Source organism: Nicotiana tabacum, chromosome 1 (genome assembly GCF_000715075.1).
Source record: "Nicotiana tabacum cultivar K326 chromosome 1, ASM71507v2, whole genome shotgun sequence".
NCBI lineage: Eukaryota > Viridiplantae > Streptophyta > Magnoliopsida > Solanales > Solanaceae > Nicotiana > Nicotiana tabacum.
This window is the reverse complement of record NC_134080.1, coordinates 9,456,263-9,476,414: the sequence shown is the minus strand read 5'-3', so window position 1 is coordinate 9,476,414 and position 20,152 is coordinate 9,456,263. Positions and strand designations below refer to the sequence as shown.

The 20,152-nt window shown below is 40.8% G+C and overlaps 1 long non-coding RNA gene across 1 annotated transcript; it reads left to right on the top strand.

Annotated features, from left to right (window-relative positions):
- Positions 1-1,785: 1,785 nt before the first annotated feature.
- Positions 1,786-19,519, top strand: LOC142171534 (uncharacterized). The gene is made up of 3 exons (XR_012701180.1): positions 1,786-1,930; positions 2,156-2,218; positions 17,015-19,519. It is a non-coding gene; the product is annotated as an uncharacterized LOC142171534 (long non-coding RNA).
- The last annotated feature ends 633 nt before the right edge of the window (positions 19,520-20,152 follow it).

The window sequence follows — 20,152 nt, the reverse complement described above, 5'->3', positions numbered from 1 at the left end:
TATGCATTAAGAAACCACTTAATATATTTAGATAATTTATACATAAGCTATTAAATCAAAAAGTTATTGTCTAGGATCCAAAAAACTTAAAATCCTGGATCCGCCTTGAAATTTACTTTATTGTACAATAGCACCATTAGTCACGGGTCATTGAGTCTTTGTCGATTTAACTCATATCAAAGGGATAAAATAAGAAATAGCTGGATTTACAACTGGTAATTAAAAATTAATTACAGTTTTAAAAGTAATCGAAATTTAGCCACTTTTTTCATATAGAAATATAGACTTAAATAAAAATACCTTTTAAAATCTGAAATTATTCCAGCATAATTTGTTGGAGCTTGAATTATTTATATATGAGATTCTAGCATAATATGCTGGAATTTCATAACGTATTGGAGTTCCAACATAATATGTTGGAAGTTATACACATGAGCTCCATAATCCAGTATATTATGCTTGCATTTTCCGTGTTTCAGCTAGGTACTTTTGTCCAAATTTTATTCCCGCGTAAAGTAATAGCTATTTTTAGTAACTTTATAAATACTGACTATTTTTTAATTACTAGTCCGAAAACTGGCTTGCCCATACTATTTTGACCATATCAAATGTCGTTGTTGCACGCCTGTGTAATATACTCATATTTGCAGAAGTCTCAATCAAAGCATGACTTTATGGATCATTCAGTCACTTCTTTGCTAAACTTTTTGTAATATAACTTTGTCAAATTCTTAATGATAATAATAGAAGTACAGGTGGCAATCAGGCAATGGAACGGAGCAAGAGCAAAACATCACTTTCACTATTAAAAATATAAGAATCAGCGTTGGACAAATTCTATAGTTAAATAGCAAAATTCATCGCTAATTTTACTTATGGCAGATTAACGATAAATTATCAAAAAATTCTGTTAGCTACGAGCCAATTTCATATTTTTCACTTTTGGGGGAAAAATATAGATAATAAAATGGGAGATTTTCTGCCGACGTTTGGACATGCACCACAGCTTAATTCTTGCACCAACGACCTTTTTTCCTTGCAATAATAACCCCTTTCGCAAGTTGCTATTTTTATAGATCATCATTTATTTTTTGGTTTCTTTTTCTATTTTTATTATATTTTATTGACAAGATTTACAACCTCAAATTGAAAGAAATGCCATTAATAGAATCTCGTTTATAAACCACCAACAAACTTAAAACTACGTAGACATTGACTTTCTGATTTTATTGTATTTAGAAAAAATTGACTCACACTTTGATACGATGTACACCAAAAACCACATGAGTTTATAACCACGATTAAGTGATACATTGAGATGATTTTATATATATATTAGTTAGTGATAAAAGTACATATAAAAGACACATATCGTGTGTTTAATAATTTAGTATAACGCTGAGTGTGTATAAAGACTCAAAAGTAGCTGAAAAATCAAAGTCAACACTTGAAGATGGAATGAAGGTGGAAATTACTACTATTATATTTGTGCAATAGGTACAAGTCAACCATAGAATTCTACCTATGTTTCACTCAGAAAACTAATTAAGGGAGGATGCAGGATTCAAATTTAATAGGTTTAATTTTTTAGATTTTTTGCTTTCATTGTATGTAATACCCTATATTTAATAAAGGTGTATTGGTCATTAGCAAATAATAATAATAATAATAATAATAACTAAAAAAAAAAAAGAGGGAGCAAATTACTAAAACAAAATAACTCAAAAAAAAAAAAACAAATAAGTAAAGCAAAAAGGGCCGAAGCCCATTTTGTCAAAACAAAAGAAAGGGCAAACCTTTGGTTGCTGCTACGTTGAAGCAGAAGCTTCAGTTTTGCCGAGAAAACAAAATTTCAAAAGGGAAAAGAAGAAAAGAAGAAAAAGGGTGGAATCAAATCTTGAGAAATCTTAAATACGCATTGGTTTTACGGGTAATACTCGAATTTTTTATCTGTGTTCTTTTCTTCTGGTAATTCTTTTTATCTCATTTCATATATTTGAAGGGTTTCACAAGGTATAAGAAATTTAATACCAATAAGAACTATTCTGGGCAAATTAAGATCCAAACATGAACCCCGATGATTGAGTATTCTAAAATAGCTATGAATTAGCCTAAATAAGGAAATTAACATGAGATCGATATTATGTAATTATAGATTAATTGGAGGAATTTGTACGAGTTGCTTGAGGTGAAGCAGTTGTGTTTCGGCACGAGTACTGTGAGTAATAATCTTACGCAATTTGTGTTTTCATAACTTGCATGATTTACACATGATTTTTAATATGAATATGTTACCGATTATTTTGAGTTGCATGTGGGACAAGTCTTTTACTCGATATGATACCGAATTAGTTATTTGAGAAAATTACTGTTGTTTTAAATATTTTCGTTGTCACTAGATCTGTTTGACCATTTCTTGAATTTACTGTTATCGAAAGGAAATTACATGATTTGATAAATACCGAAATGCCCTGTATTGTTTTAAATTATTTTCTACGAGTATATGCGGATTACAAAGACAAGTATAAATGAGAGTAGATATTGAAGGATCCCGTAGCTAACGGCGGGTTCGTTAGACCTGATGCACCTTGTATTTACCGATTATAGAGTACAACTATAGTCCTCGCTAGTGGGAAGGTAGAACTAGCATACTGTTACCGATTTCCCTCGAGTAGAGACTACCGTTATATTGGACTTCTTGCGAAGAAGTCCACAGTTATACCGATTACATGATTCGTTTATTGAAACCTCCCAAAATGTGAATATTAATATTATACAGTGGTTATCGAGCTTATTACTGAATTGTTAATTATATTTTACTACAAGAAAAGCGTGATAAGACTGAAAATTATTTATTGTTTCTGGAAGGGCATTTTTATGTTGTTTTCTGTTTGATATACTAGCATGTTTTCTGACTTGTCCCCAAATTAAAAACGGTTGTGGTTAAGTGTTATTACTCACTAAGCTAGCGACTCATTCCCCGCTAATTTTTTTACAAAGATAACAATTGACGCAGGCGAGGATCTCGTTAATTAGAGCGCACAGGTTGAGAATTCTTGGTGAGCCTCGCACTTGTTCGCGTGGGCGGAGTTTTATTAATTGTTATGGTCTTTTCTTTGAATTCTTAGAGTCGCTCCATGGTCATTCTTTTAGTGTCATGAGTATTATTTTGCTATTAGCCTTATGTTGAGCATCATTCTTTCTTATCAAAGTCGAAGATAAATTAGTATTTCTGGTTGTTAGTGGGTTGATTAGTAATGGTGAAGACTATTTTGGTTAATTGATAAGTTGTCGATTGTTGAATTGCTATTAGGATGTTTGGTTGCTGATTTGAGACAGGGAAATTTTTTGGGATAATCCAAAAACAAGGGAAACTCTGTCCGATTTTCTGTAAAATTACCGATGAGGCTTACTTGGGAGCACTTGCTCCTAAGCGCCGGTCACAATCCTAAATTGGGTCGTGACATTGTACTATTAAAATTATGGGTTCAGATCTAATATTTGTTGAGATTTTAACAGATTTTTATATACAATCAAACCTCTCTATAACAGTCTCGTTTGTTCCGAATGGAAGTTATAGCAAAATGTTGTTATAGAGAACATATATTATAACATAACATAAAAATTGGTTCCGGAAAAGCTTGGCTTTTATAGAGAAGTGTTGTTATATAGGGATGTTGTTATAGAGAGGTCTGATTGTACATTCTATACTTTGTATCAAAAGTTATGGGTTCAGATGAAGCCATAATCGGTAAGCTATATCCGACCTGAAACCAACTATTAAGGAAATGCAATACATTCTAAGGTATAAATTAAATATTCCAGAATCAACAAAACGTTTTTGTACCAGGGAAAAGAGAGCATTCATGTAAGTTCACATAATTCAAGCATATTCAAAGTTTAAATATTATACAGCGATAAGCATAAGTCACTTATAAGGTATTATTACATGTATTTTTTATAACAAACATTAATTGATCACCAGATAAAACATTTGCTATACTATGACAGATCGCAATACCCTTACCTTGGTCAGTTAGTAGTCTAAATTTTTAACTTGTTAGTTAATTAATTTGATTGTTAGTTCAAGGAATTAACCAAATAATGGAACTTTGATGTGAAAATAACACGGGCTAGTCAGTTTTCATACTGGTAATTAAAAAACAGCCAGCGTTTTGCAAAGTCATTGAAAAATAATCACTATTTTGCTGAAACACTAAAATTTCCAGCATAATATGTTGGATTATGGAGCTTCTGCGCATAAACTTCCAGCATATTATGTTGGAATTCCAGCACACGAAATGTTTCAGCATAATATGCTTGATATTGGGGCTCATGCGTATAAACTTCCAGCATATTATGTTGGAATTCCAGCATATTATATCATATGTAAAAATTCGAACTCCAACATATTATGCTAGAATTTTTCAAAAATTTTAAGAGTGTTTTTGTTCAAATTTTATCTTTATATGAAAAAACGACTAAATTTCAATTACTTTTGAAATTGTATCTATTTTTCAATTATCAGTTATAAATCTGGTTATTTCTGAATTTTTTCCTAGTTCAAGGGATTAGTCAAATAATGGAAGTTTTACGCTCTCTTTACCTTAGTCCACTTCAGCTAGCGCACAGACACCACAAACCCAAGTTGTTAGTACATTGGTAATGAGTCATTAGTATTCAACTCAGCCAAATAGCCCAAACCAAATAATACGTTGCCTCTATCTTTCTTCATATAATATAGTCTTTTATCTGCAGTAGAATTCCAACGCAAATTCAAAGCTGGAAGACTAATTTAGTAGGAAACACAAATTGTTTAATTTGGTATTAGGTTTCTTTAATTCATGTCTAAATAGAGTTTGTAGGAATCAAAACTAAATAAGCTCTTGTAATACTCAAAATAATATGGGAATATAGGTTTTCTAGTTCGTTTTAAGTTAGTGGGTTCTAAATTAATAATTTACATATTTTTAATGAATTTTTTAAGATAAATACTGAGTTCAAACCAAAACTACCGAGTTCGTCCAGACCCACTCCACATACTCAAGCTCCGCCCCCGATGGTAAGGACGCACTGAAGGAAGTGGTAAGGACGCGACGCGGGATGTACGGATTAAGCAGAAAGTCTTGGTATTTGAGGGGGAGTAGGCTAGAGGGGCAGGCAGGCCAACATTCCCTTGAGTTTTGATCCTAATTTAATACCCATGGATTTCTCAATTATCAAAAAATATGCACACATATATATAGATTCAAGATTCATCTTCATATGTATTTATAATGTACTAGTATGAGTAGGGATAATAGTGGCAGTTGGTGTTCATCTTTTGTAAATACAAACATTATACAATACATGCAGGAAATGGATTACTTGAAAGGGAAATAGCAAAGCAGTGTCATCAATAAAAGCGGAGCTAGGATTTTAACCCTTCTGAGTTCGGGATTATAATATATATATATATATATATATATATATATATATATATATATATATATATATATATATATATTGAATTTCTTAATACAAATACAGGGTTTGAACAAAAATTACTGGGTTCGGCCAAACCCGCGACCAACACTGTGGCTCCGCCCCTGTCATCAGCACAGACACTCTAGCTCCTAAACCTTTTGTGTCGAAGGACGGCCTCTGCTTGTCAGAGCAAAATCTATGAATTTAGTTGAACCCATAGCTTCTACACTGCATACCCTCTGTAGAGAACAACAATACAATTTCTTCTTCCAGTATCGTTCAAGAAGATGAAATTCCAGTATCGTTCAACAAAACCATTTGAAGCTAAGAAAGGTCTTAGACAGAGAGACCCATTGTCTCCATTTTTGTTTGTTCTTATTATGGAATACTTTGGTAGGATACTGAGAACTTTAAGCAATGAAAAAGAGTTCAAATATCATTCGAAGTGTGCTAAGATGAGATTAGTGCAACTTGTTTTGCCGACGACTTGCTTCTTTTCTGTAGAGGGGATATTGGTTCTGTTACCAAGTCGTATAGCTGCTTCTTGAAATTTTCTGTTGCTTCAGGTCTTATAGCTAATGTATCAAAGAGTTCAATTTACTTTGGAGGGGTCAAGCCAGATGTCCAACAACAATTTTGAATATTCTTGGCTTTGGGAAAGGTGAATTGCCATTTAGATATCTTGGAGTACCCCTAAGCACTAAGATACTGTCTATAATGCAATGTCAACCTCTTTTAGAGAGGATGCTGGGGCGAATCACTACTTGGACAACTAAATATCTATCATATGCAGAAACGGCCCAAGTTATAAAAAGTGTGTTATTTTCTATACAAACCTATTGGTCTCAGCTATTCGTTCTCCCAAAAAAGGTGGTCAAAATGATTGAGGCAGTATGTAGAAGATTCTTATAGACTGGTGGGACTAAGGTGACAAAAATATTTGACTCAAAAGATATTAAAACCTTTTTGAATAAATCAATCAAAGATGAAGGGGTAAATCGTGGCTGAAGATAATAAACTCTAGGATGATAGTATTATAGAGAAGAGAATTGTAAATATCCTTTTTCATTCAAGGTTCGTGAAACGACATGCAAAAGATCTTTTTTTAGGAATATTCTCAATGTCCCCTAATATGCTTACTCTACCACCGAGGTCTTATTATTTTTTCTCTTACTACAAGGTCGTACCCTTCTAGGCATCAACTCGCAGGTGTTCGGCCGTCTGTCGTGCTCACTGCAGGTCGTGGTCGGTCAAATTCAGACCCATACAGTTAGTCCCTCCGCTCGTTGGGGTTGCGATCGGGTGCATCCTTGATGAGCGGACTCTGCCTTCTTTGGGAGAAATTTGACCTGTAGGGACGTTGCGACGTGACCAACGCGAGATGTCTATCACACTCAGCGAAGCGCTATAGAGTACATGCTACCCGGGGGTGATGTCAGCTTTACATGCGTCATCATTACGCGGATTTTTGAGGTAAGGACTAACGGTTTGGCGCTTTGATTCTTGCGCTGATTTGAGGCTTGCCACCTCGATTCTAGCGCCACCCAACCGTATAAATAGATGAAGGGTTTGATTTTTTGAAAAACTTTAGCTACTCCCCTCTTGATAGCCTCTCAATCTTGTTCATTTGTTCTTACACCTTCTTGCTCTTGTTTCCATTCTTCGCCGGAAGTTTCCTCTTTCTCACTCCCTTTGAGTCACTACTCCTTTAAACGAAACTATGCCGAGGTCCCATCATGCTGGCGAAGAGGTTCCTGAAGCCACCCCGTCATCCACATTGCCTCTTTCCGGCAGCGGAGAAGTGGTGGCAGAAGAAGGTAACAACCCTCTTACGGTGGAGAAGCTACTACCGAGGCATCCCTTGTCCCGAAATAATTTCCTCAAAGATCCGCCTCCTACCCCGAACACCGTGTTTTTTGAGACGAAGCAGGTTCATCTTGATGCCCTCCGTATAAAATACGGTATCCCTGCCCATGTAGAGATGATTCCGGCGGGGGAGGATTACGTTGACGTCCACAAGCCCGGATATTGTGCTTTCTACGAGTATCCTTTCGTGATCGGCTACACCCTTCCTCTCTTCCCTTTAGCGGAAGAATTCAGTAGATTTTACCAGGTTTGCCCAACACAGCTTTCACCGTACATGCTTAAGGTGCTTCTGCTATTGACTAAGTACGTAGAGTTAGCGGAGTCTAGCATCTCGATTCATCATCTTTTGCACCTATTCGCGCCTGGCTTCCTCAGGGGTACCATGGTACATTTGAGACTTCGTGGAACAAAGGGCTGGTGGTCGGAACGGATGATCGGGCGAGTCGTAAGTTCTGGCACAAGTATTTCTTCATCAAAATCGAACACGTCATTTCTGACTCCGCTAGATTTTTGGAACAATAGAACAAAATTCGTACGTGTCGTCGTTCGTTAAGTTCCCCTCTCTTCCATGATTATTGTAACTTTTACTTACTTATCATTTTGCAGTTATGGGCCGTCCGCGTTTCCCTATTGCGTATATCAAGGATGTGGTGGCCCGTCTGTTGCCTCATGCAGCGGAAACTTGGACTTGGCCCGCCTTCGTGTAACATTATGGCCCTAAGGTTTCCTCAGGTAAATATTTGCTTTTACTGCCTCGTTGGTCATGCGATCCTGCTTAACGGTACGACCCTTTGTGATGGCGGGTCGGGGAGCTTCTGACGAAGAGCGCCCGTTCCCGCTTTTAGACAAGCCGTTGCTACTACGGGCACGCGATTTATTTTGTGCGAGTCTGTTCGGGAGGGCCGTCCTCAGCTTATTCAACTGGGAGATTCATCTCGAACTATGGCCATGAGGGAAGAAGCCTCGCTGGTACCGGCCTCACATCCTATTGATGAAACTTATAACGGCGATGAGTCATTAGAGAGGAAAAGGAGGAGGTTGGAGCTGGGAAAGGGCGTGGCTACAAATGCCGATGGCAGCGGGGCGTCCCGGACGGCCCCAGTACCCGTATTTATGGCCGATGCCATTTTGTCGCATCATCTAATATTGGAGGACCTCGTATCGAGGGTGACGACTCGGGTTCGGATATCGACCCGGAGGACGTCAATGAATTTTTAGGTCGCCATACCCATGTGGAGGTTAGGATGGACGGGTTCGACCGTCATGTGGTAGTCCTGGGGAACTATAACTTGCTGCTGAACAGTAAGCAGGTTGCGTCGGCCCTTGCTCCTCTATGTGTCGCTCCTGAAAGCAAGATGCTTGGAGCGATGAGCGACGTGGAGTTATCTCAGAAGGTCGCTGGTATGGCTTTGCAGGTAGGTTCCATTTCCTTCTCTTTTTGTCGTGAGGTTGGTGCGACAGTTGGCATTCATTTTTTTTCTAACTTATGCCCTTCTCTTTTGTCAGACCCTCGTCCTGGAAGTGGAGAGGGAGCGTCGTGAAAGGAAAAGGATGGGCCTTTATAAGAAGATGTCATCGAAGTATCAGCAGTACTGTGCTAAACATCGGGCGATGTCTGACATCTATCATCAGGATCCCGAGTTTCAGGTGTTTAGCGTGGGGCTTAAGCAGCGAGAGGACCAATTGGAGCGTAGGGTAGAGGAGTTGAGGGAGAGAGACAATGAGCTTGTGAGGGCTATCGCCCGTAATAGCAAACTGGAGGTTTTCCTTAAGGCGAAGGAGGACGAGTTCGAGTTGAGCCAGGGGGTAACGGCTAAGAATGTCGATTTACAGTTGAAGGTGGCCGACTTGACCGCCGGGTTGAACGCTAAGGTAGCGGAGATTGACGTTCTCAAGAGCGAGATGAGCGCACTATTTTGTCAATGGAGGATGCTCATAAGCTGGCAGCCACTATTTCTGAGTCGGTATCCTTGGAGGATTCTCTCCGTATTTCCAGATTGGAACTTACTGCGGAGAGGGAAGCCTCTGGTCGTCAAGTCGCAGGGCTTGAAGGGCATGTTAGGGAGCTAGAGGCGGAGTTGGCCGCATTGTAGGGACAAATGGCTTCGTCGAGGGCGGAGGAGGCAAATCGATGTTCTCAGCCTTCTACGTCTCGTGCCTTAGCTGATCAGGACTCGCCCCATCGCTTGTATGAATTGTGGGTCCATGTGGAGGCTCGGCTTGATGTTTATAAGGCTTTTCACGCTGAGGGAAGGGCTACGGAGGCGGAGATTCAGGCGGTGCACGTTGAAGCGCGTGCAGCTCGTGAGTTATGTGGGTATGAACAGCTCACTCCTGACGGGGAAGGTATCAATTCTGATGACGCGAATCACCTTGCTTCGGATTCGTGGTATGAAGACGCTTACCCCGTTGGGGATGATGCGTAGTCTTGGTTTGTATTTTCTTTTGCTTAGGAATTTTTGGCACGGGCCGTACTAGGGCCTGTTTGTAGAGGGAAATGTAAATGATATTTTGCTGCAATGTAAACTTTACTTTTATCGGTTTATTTGTTTGTCGTTTTCTCTTTTGTTTATTGCATATGATATTGACGCCCTTGGCTATTGGGATGTTATTTCGACTGGCGTCAAAGTAGAATCCCGTCATGGTTTGAACGAGGTCGAACCGATATTTTTGTCGACTGCCTTGGCCATTGGGATACTTCGAATTATCGCCGAAGTAGTATCCCATCGTAGTTCAAACGAGGTCAAGCTCATGTTTTGTCAATGACCTTGGCCATTGGGATGTTGCTTCGAACTGTCATGGAAGTAGTATCCCGTCGTAGTTTGAACGAGGCCGAACTCTTATTTTGTCGATGGCCTTGGCCATTGGGATGTTGCTTCAAACTGTCGTCGAAGTAATATCCCGTCGTAGTTCGAACGAGGTCGAACTCATGTTTTGTCAATGGCCTTGGCCATTGGGATGTTTCTTCAAACTGTCGTCGAAGTAGCATCCCGTCCGAACGAGGTCGAGCTCATGTTTTGTCGATGGCTTTGGCCTTTGGGATGTTGCTTCGAACTGTCGTCGAAGTAGTATCCCATCGTAGTTCGAACGGGGTCAAACTCATGTTTTGTCGATGGCCTTGGCCATTGGGATGTTGCTTCAAACTGTCATCGAAGTAGTATCCCGTCGCAATTCGAATGATGTCGAACTCATGTTTTATCGATGGCCTTGGCCATTGGGATATTGCTTCGAACTGTCGTCGAAGTGGTATCCCGTAGTAGTTTGAAAGAGGTCCAACTCATGTTTGGAGATTTGACCGTGTTCCCGTAGGAAGACATCACATGTCGATTAGTGGAGATCTAGTTCTGCACATTCTACAGAGATTAAATTCCGTGCATACAATGGAGATTAGATTCCGTTCATACAATAGAGATTAGATTCCGTTCGTACAATGGAGATTAGATTATCTGTATGTAGTCCCTTTATTACTTTGATCGGAGATCATATCGACGGGTGGAGGTAATGAATAGCGTGTCGCCCCGTAGGGCGTCTCTCTTGCCACCTCGTTAAAAACCTCCCTGGGAAAACTCGATTGGGACAAAACCCGAGTGAGGGAAAAAGAGTACAACTTAAGTGACACCTTTTAGAAGTGGAAATACTTGAGGTGGGCGATGTTCCAGTTGTTTTGGAGCAGTTTTCCCTCCATTGTTTCTAGTTAGAATGCTCCTTTGTTTGCTGCTGCTACAATTTTATACGGTCCGTCCCAGTTTGTTCCTAACTTTCCTTTGTTTGGATCCTTTGATGCCTGCGTTTTGGCCTTGAGGACGTAGTCGCCCACTTTGAGCGATCGCACCTTGGCTTTCTTGTTGTAGTATCTTTCTACTTGCTGCTTCTGGGCTACCATTCTTACGTGGGCCATGTCTCTTTGTTCTTCAATATTATCTAGATCTTGTAGCCTACTTTTTTCGTTATCGGCTCCGTTCTCGTTGGAGTATCTCAAGCTGGGCTCCCTAACCTCGACGGGTATAACTGCATCGGTCTCGTAGACCAGTGAGTATGGCGTTTCTCTAGTGCTGGATTTTGGCGTGGTGCGGTATGCCCATAATACTTCGGGTAGTAGTTCAGGCTATAGCCCTTTAGCTTCTTCGATCTTCTTTTTCAATATGTTCAGTATTACTTTGTTGGAGGACTTGGCTTGGCCATTGACGGCAAGGTGATATGGCGTGGAGAGTATCCGTTTGGTGTGCCACTTTTCGAAGAACTCAGTTGTTCTTTTTCCGATGAATTGAGATCCATTGTCGCAGCTGATTTCCTTAGGGATGCCAAAATGGCATATAATATTTTTCCATATAAAGATGATGACCTCCTGCTCACGTATTTGAGTGTATGCACCTGCTTCCACCCCATGTAGAGAAGTAGTCAGCTAAAACCAAAAGGAAGCGTACCTTACCTCGCCCTACTGGGAGGGGGACGACTATGTCCATTCCCCATTTTATGAATAGCCATGGCGAAGTGACGGAATGGAGGAGTTCTCCTGCCTGATGTATCATAGGGGCATACTTTTGACATTGCTCGCACCTTTGGACATAGTCTGCATCTTGTTTTTCATAGTAGGCCAGTAGTAACAGGCGCGAATGAGACATCGAACGAGGGCGCGATTTCCCGTGTGAGCATAGTAGTGCCCTTCGTGTACTTCCAGTATTCGCCTTGTTTGATGTGCTCCAAGACATTTGGCTAGGGGGACGCCGAACGTTCTCTTGTAGAGATCATGGTTTACTAGGTTGTATCGGGCTGCCTGTACCCGGAGTTTTTTGGCTTCTTTCTTGTCTTGCGGGAGCGATCCATCCTATAAATAGGCTACAAAGCAGTTACGCCAGTCCCAAGTTAGGTTTATAGAACGTACCTCGACGTGGTCTATTGTGGAGTGAAGAAGGGTAACCACATTTTCTTTGTCGATATTCCTGGTGGCCGCAGCTAATTTGGCGAGGCCATCTGCTTCAATATTCTGCGCCCTAGGTATCTGGTCGAGGCGGCATTCATCAAACTCTGGTAGCAGTTTGTGGATTTTCGACCGGTACCTTTGTAGTTTCTGCTCTTTGATTTGGAAAGTCTCGGTAACTTGATTCACAACGAGTTGAGAGTCACAGTGGAGGACGAGTCGTCGGGCGCCGTATTTGAGGGCTAACTTCAAACCTGCAATAACAGCCTCGTACTCGGCCTCGTTGTTAGTCATCTCGGGGAATCGTATGGACTGGCGAATTACTTCACCCATAGAGACCTCGAGGACGAGTCCCGATCCCGAGGCATTGGAGGCTCCATCGGTGTAGAGGACCTAGAGGTCGGTACGTGAGGGAGCATGAAGTGCTTCTGGTTCTGCCTCGGGCAATATCTCCGCGCTGAAATCAGCGATGAAGTCGGCGAGCACCTGCGACTTAATGGCAGTTCGTGGTTGGTATGTCATGTCGTTCTCGCTTAATTCTATGGCCCATTTGTCAAGTCGACCTGATAGTTTGGGTTTGTACAGGATACCTCTCAAGGGGAAGGTCGTTACCACTTTTTATAGGGTGATATTGAAAATATGGTCTAAGCTTGCGAGAAGCTACGACCAGTGCCAGAACTAGCTTTTCAAAGTGAGGGTACCTTGTCTCGACATCTATTAAAGTTTTGCTGATATAGTAAATGGGAGACTGCGTACCTTTAGTTTCGCAGACCAAGACTGCACTTACTACGACTTCAGAAACTGCCAAATACACAAGTAGACATTCACCCGAGTCCGCTTTGACGAGTAGTGGCGGCGAAGACAAATACTCTTTTAGCTTTCTCAAGGCGTCAACACATTCCTCGTTCCATTGTAACCCGTGGTCTTTTCTCAGCACATTGAAGAATTTGTGGCATCTGTTCGAGGATCGTGAAATGAACCTCGACAATGCGGCTATTTAGCTTTTGTGCCTGTTTTTTGCTGGTCAGTACCTTTGGTATTGTATCGATGGCTTTGATTTGATCTGAGTTGACTTCGATTCCCCTTTGTGATATGAGGAAGCCGAGGAATTTTCCTAAGGTTACGCCGCAAGTGCACTTCTCGGGATTTAACTTCATCCCATACTGCCTTAATATTTCGAAGGCTTCTTTCAGATGGCTAATGTGATCCTCCTTCTTTGCCGACATTACCAACATGTCATTAATATAGACCTCCATGGTCTTGCCGAGCTGCTCTTTGAACATCTTGGTAACTAGCCTCTGGTACATGGCCCCTGCATTCTTGAGTCTGAACGACATCACTTTATAGCAAAACGTTACTTGGTGAGTGATGAAAGTTGTCTTTTCTTGATCTTCTTCAGCCATTAGGATTTGATTGTAACCGGAGTAGACGTCTAAGAAGCTCAGCAATTCATGCCCCATTGTCGCATCGATCAGTTAGTCGATATGGGGTAACGGGAAGGAATCCTTTGGGCATGCTTTGCTTAGATTGGTGAAGTCCACACACATTCGCCATTTCCCGTTCTTCTTTTTGACCATGACCGCGTTGGCGACCCATTGGGGGTACTTTGATTCTCTGATGGAACCGTTAGTGAGTAATTTATCCACATCTTCGTTGATTGCTTCATTGATTGCAGCATTGAACTTTCTCCTCATTTGCCATACCGGCAGATAGAGTGGGTCGACATTCAGTTTGTGAGTGGCGATGTCCTTTGGGATTCCTGGCATATCTGAGTGGGAGAAGGCAAACAAATCGGCGTTGTTATTTAAAAATTCACGATACTTACCTGGATCCGAGAGGTTGTGCCCTATGTAAGCCTTTTTTGTGTTGTTAGCGTCATCCAATTGGACGGGGTCAAGATCCTCTATAGTTGCCTTGCAGGCTTCCACGACATCTGGGTCCTTGATGGCCTCTGCTTGTGGGTCGGGTTTAGTTCCCGACATGGCTGATTGTTATGCCTCCACACTTGCTCCTTTCAGTTGTTTGGTGTGCGTGCAATCTTGGGAGATCCGATAGCATTCTTGGACGGTGCGTGGCTCGCCTCGGATACTGAATATTCCCCACGGGGTGGTAAATTTGATCACTTGATAGAAGCTTGAGGGGACGGCTCGCATGACGTGTATCCATGGTCGCCCTATGATGGCGTTATAGGTTGTATCCTGGTTCATGACGTGGAATGTTGTTTCCAGTGTAACTCCTCCTACTAGGACAAGCAGCACTATTTCTCCGGATGTTCGCTCTACTGCATTGTTAAAACCCATTAGTGTTATGCAACGCGGTATTATTTTATCCTCAAGCCTCATTTGCATGAGGACTCGCGGGTGAACAATACACGCGCCGCTTTCGTCGTCTACCATGATTCTTTTTACATCTGTATCAGCGATGCATAAAGTTATAACCAAAGCATTATAGTGAAGGAAAGACAAACCGTCGACATCTGACTTATCGAAGATGATACTGTCTTCTAGGTCATCAGACCATTCGTAGGCGACCGTCCATTTGAGTTTATGCGTGGTGGTGAATTTCACATGGTTGATTACCGTGTCATTGCTACCACCAGTGATCATCTGTATGGTGCATGCTGGCGACGGTGGCTTTGGAGGTCCTTGAGATGGATCGCGTCCTCTAGCGAAGTTGTCCATCCCTTTATTGCTGAGCAGTTCTTTAAGGTACCCCTGGTTCAACATCCTAACTACTTCCTGCTACAGACCTATGCAATCTTCGGTCTTGTGTCCTCTTTCTTGACGGAATTCACAGAGGACGTTTGACCTCCTGGTGCTTGGGTCCGATTTCATTTTTTACGGCCACTGCACCTTCGTGCCTAGCTTCTCCAATGCGTACACTATCTCTGAAGGGGAAACACAAAAGTTATGAGCAGATAACAATGGAGGCATACCTCTTTCGTTTCGAAGGGTTGCGGTGTGTCGTAGCACGACATCCGGATGTCTTAGAGGCAGCGGGTTAGATGTTCGAACATAAGGTTGATGCCTTTCTCGATTGAAACGTGGGGGTTGATCCCTTCTCCCATCATTACATTGATCTCTCCTTGCCTCGGTCTGAACCGACGTTAATCGCTGAATCGGGCCATTCAGATCGTCCTCATCTGCCCTTACCTCGGGGCAATAGGCGTTGTGGATCTCTTCCCATGTGGTGGGGGGTACTTCATGAGTCTGCTGAGCAGTTTTTTGGTTGCCTTTGATCCGTTCCTGTTTAACCCATTTTGAAAGGCTGCTACTGTCATCCCTTCTAACACGTTCGACAGGCTCATCCTTACTCTATTGAATCTAGCCAGGAAGTCCCGAAGTCCCTTGCCCGTTGTTTGCCTGACAGCGAAGATATCATTGACCCTAGCTTCAGCCTTCTTCGCCCCTGCATGAGCGGTGGCGAATTTATCCGACATTTCATCAAATATTGATATTGATCGTGCTGGTAGCTGGGAGTACCACGTCAATGCTCCCCCTGTCAAAGTCTTACCAAACTTTTTTAGCAGCACAGATGGTACATGTTCCTTTGACAAGTCGTTGCCCTTTACTACAGTAACATAATAGATTAGATGATCCTCCGAGTCCGTGGTCTCGTCGTATATTTTCAAGTATGGCGGTATCTTGAAAGTTTTTGGAATAGGATGAGGAGCAGCCCCGTCGCTGTATGGTTGTCGACGAATCGGCCCACATCGCATTTTGGTAATAGCTTAGGGGCGCCTGGTATTTTGTTCAACCCTTTCCTGATGCTCTTTCATTTAATCACGGAGTGTTTTGTTCTCGTTTTCCATCTCTTCCATTTTCTTTAAGATGGCCATGACTACATCGTCATCTGCATCAGTGACATGACGGGTGTTGCTCGTTCGTGTAGTGCTTGGCTCGCTGGTGGTAGCTGCGATTTCTGTTGGTGGTAAGTCTTCGATATTTCCTTGAGGGGTTTTTTCGAGCATGTTGCTCAGAGCGCTTGTCAACCATTCTTCTAGCATCTTTTTGATTGCTGGTGGTGTTTTCCCCACCGTGGACGTTGAGGCTCTCCTTTGGCGCAAGACCGTTAGATCCCCATATGGAGAAGGTGAGATCTCCCCCTCCGGTATAACTCTTGGTGTTGTATTCTCGATGTCTTCTCTACCGTCTTCGTTGAGGGAGTTCAGGAGATTGTTTGAGACATTTACTATCATCTTCAGCCTCGCTTCTTTTTCCGCCATTGTTGGTTTTTATGAGGTTTGAAGAACAGTAATCGTCACTTTCAAGAACCTAGATGAGAACTATGATTTCACCTATAGAAATCCCCATAGACGACACCAAATTGTTTGACTCAAAAGATATTAAAACCTTTTTGAACAAATCAATTAAAGATGAAGGGTTAAATCGTGGATGAGGATAATAAACTCTAGGATGATAGTAATAGAGAGAAGAGAATTGTAAATATCCTTTTTCATTCAAGGTTCGTGAATTTTACAGAGTCTGCCCCTTTTACAAAGCTCTCATTCCTATTATATATTGAGGAATTCCCCTCCCCTAGAAACGACATGCAAAAGATCCTTTTTTAGGAATATTCTCAATGTCCCCTAATATGCTTACTCTACCACCGAGGTCGTATTATTCTTTCTTTTACTACAAGGTCGTACCCTTCTGGGCATCGACTCGCAGGTGCTCGGCCGTCTTTCGCGCTCACTAAAGGTCGTGGTCGGTCAAATTCAAACTCATACAAAAAAATCCTTATTGCTTGGGATAAATTGTGCAGGCCAAAATCAGCAGGTGGGATTAACATGCTAGATGTGCTTACGTAGAATAAAGCTGCAATTGCTAAACTACTTTGGAATGTATACAAGAAAAAATATAAGCTTTGGGTCTAATGGGCACACACATATTACATAAAAGGGAGACAACTTGAGGATGCTAGCATTAAGCAAGCTTCATGGATGATTCAAAAAGTCTTCAAAGCCAAGAAGTATTTGGATGAAGCAGGGTATGATCTAGAAGAGCTTTACACAATGGAAACCTTCTCTATAAAAAAAAATGTATCATGCACTTCAGGATATATTTGAGAAGGTACCTTGGAGGAGAGTCATTTGGAACAATTTTGGTGCACCGAAGTGGATTTTTATATTGAGATTAGCAGCTTGGGAGAGACTATACACAAAGGATAGATTAACAACATGGGAAATATGCATCAACCAAGATTGTTCCTTGTGTTCATCAGAGATTGAGACCACCTCTCATTTATTTTTTAAGTGCCCCTACTCTGCAGCTATATGGGAGAATCTTCTTAAATAGCAAGGCATAAGAAGGTCTACTCTAAGTTGGCAAGATGAGTTTAAATGGATGGCATCCAATTATAAAGGTAAAAATGCCGGTGCACATGTGTTCAGAATGACAGTAGCTGGGAGTGTATATCAAATTTGGAAAGAGAGAAATCAGAGGATCTTTCAAGGTAATTGCAAAAGTACTGAAGCTATTATTCGAATCATCATCCAGGAGATATTCTATAGAGGAAATTCGCAACCTAAGATCATGACACAATTGCAATCCCTTAATTTCTATCATGTTTAGAGTTTTAGTTAGGGAGAAAAGTTATAGGAGATAGAGAGTTCTAATCTGCTAAAACTGTGTTTATAGTATGCAGGTTTTTTTTTTTGATGTAATACTTTCAGTTGGTTAATAAAAATATTTTATTTACCAAAAAAATAAAAAATAAAAATAAAAGAGATAGCGAAGAATCAGTAAATGAAAATGGTGATGATGAGGAAGCTGATATTAAATATCCTGATGAGATTGATCAAGTGCTCGAGCAGCTGGAAGGTGAGGTTTCACCTAGAGGGACTCAGCGTCTTCGCTAATGGTGCAATGATGAGGGAATAACGGAGTATTGGTTAGAAAATGTTGACCTAGTCAATATCAGGAAGGAGAGATTTGCACCTTCTGTATGCAGGATTTCAATTTCAGGAGACGAGAGCAGGGCTGAAAAAAAGTGAAGGACTAAAGAATATAAGAATTAGTCAGTAGTTGCTGTAGTGAATTAGTGTTTATTGTGTAGGAGAAAAGAATGTAAAAACTTGTGAGACATCTTTTACATGTTATGTGTAGATAGGTAGTTCACAGTTCAGCAACTACACACACGGTTTCGAGCCATGTGAATGAAAATCTCTTGGTAGGGAATATTTCCTCCTCGACTTTAGTCCGAGTTAGTCAGGCATTGGGCAAAAGCTGATTCAGAATTTAAACTTTTTGGATTCAGATTGACAACTCATAAGTTTCCTGATTAGGCTGATGTCTAGATGCCAAAGGCCAAAACTTTGGTAAAGCTGATGCCAATTTGTGGCTGTAAAACAACATGACAATAAGTCTGGTAATTGAACAGATTGTATAGGATGCATAAGACAGAGATTTGGTAAAGCTGCTGCCAACTTGTGGATGTAAAACAAGATCACAATTAACATAAAACAGAACTAAGATCCAAATAAAGCTTCCTCACTTCTATCCTTTTCAATATAATATAATATCACTTTATATTCCTTAGATTCTATTACTACTTGAATGCTTTTGTTCTGGTTATTCTATTATTTTGTTGGTATTACTGCTTCTTTGACTTTTTCACTATTGTGTTTCTCTCTTTATTTTGTTGTGATTGATTATGCACGCTTGCTTGAGCTGAGGATTTATCGGAAATAGCATCTCTACTTACACAAGATAGGGGATAAGGTTGCGTACACACTATCTTCCCCAAACTCCACTTGTGAAATTATATTGGGTATGTTATTTTTGTTGTTGACTCATTTAGCACTTTCTCTAATGAGGTGTCTCAACTAGGTGACTATTGAAAACCAGACTATTCAGCAACTGAAGTTTACCATTGGATTTGGAGCATTTATAAGCGAAAAGACCAAAAAAAAAAAAAAAAAAAAAAGACAGTCTGGTACACTAAGCCCCCGCTATGCACAAGGTCCGGGAAAGGGCCAGACCACAAGGGTCTATTGTAATTCAGCATTACCCTGCATTTCTGCAAGAGGTTGTTCCAACAACTCAAATCCGTAACCTCTTTGTCACATGGCAGTAACTTTACCAGTTACGCTAAGACTTTCCTCCCGAAAAGACAAAAAAAAAAAGTTTTCCTATTGACAAAGAGCAGTACCTTTTCTTACTTATCACATGCTAATACTCAAAAAGGTTTGCAGGAACTCACATTATCAACTAACACCATTAGTATTCCTTCTCTTTGTTATTAATATATGGCATAACTTTTATTTGACTCTTGAATAAATATGATATGATCACGAATTTGCAAATACCGGATACCAGGTGAAAACTCAAAAAAGACAATAAAAGGGAGAAAATTCAATGGAACTGTATTTGGGGTGATTTGCCCGCTATTACTTAATTTATAGTATTGGGATCTATTCTAAGCAGTCCCATAATGACAGAATCAAGTGAAAACTAAGAAACAAATCCACCTGTATAGTACAAAACACATACTATAATATATGGTATATTAGTCACAGCAGCCAGCAAGATTTTCTGGTAAAGTAAACTAAGGAGCCCTGAATATCACAGCAATCTCAGACTCAAACAACTAGTGACAGATTGAAATTGAAATAAGCAACAATAACAATAACCCAGTGAATTCCCAGAAGTGGTGTATGGAGAAAATCCTCGTGCCGAGGGCCTGCTGGAAACACCCTCTGTACATTCACTGCAGGGGTAACTGGTAAGGTCTGTGTACTGTCTACCCTCACCAGACCCCACTTGTGGGACTAGGTTCTGGAAAGATAGTGTGTGCGCAAACCTTACTCTTACCCCGAAAATGTAGAGAGGCTGTTTCCATGAAATTGAAATAAGCGAGTCACAAAAACTTAGAAAATGGGAAGGCTGGAAATTGTGACAG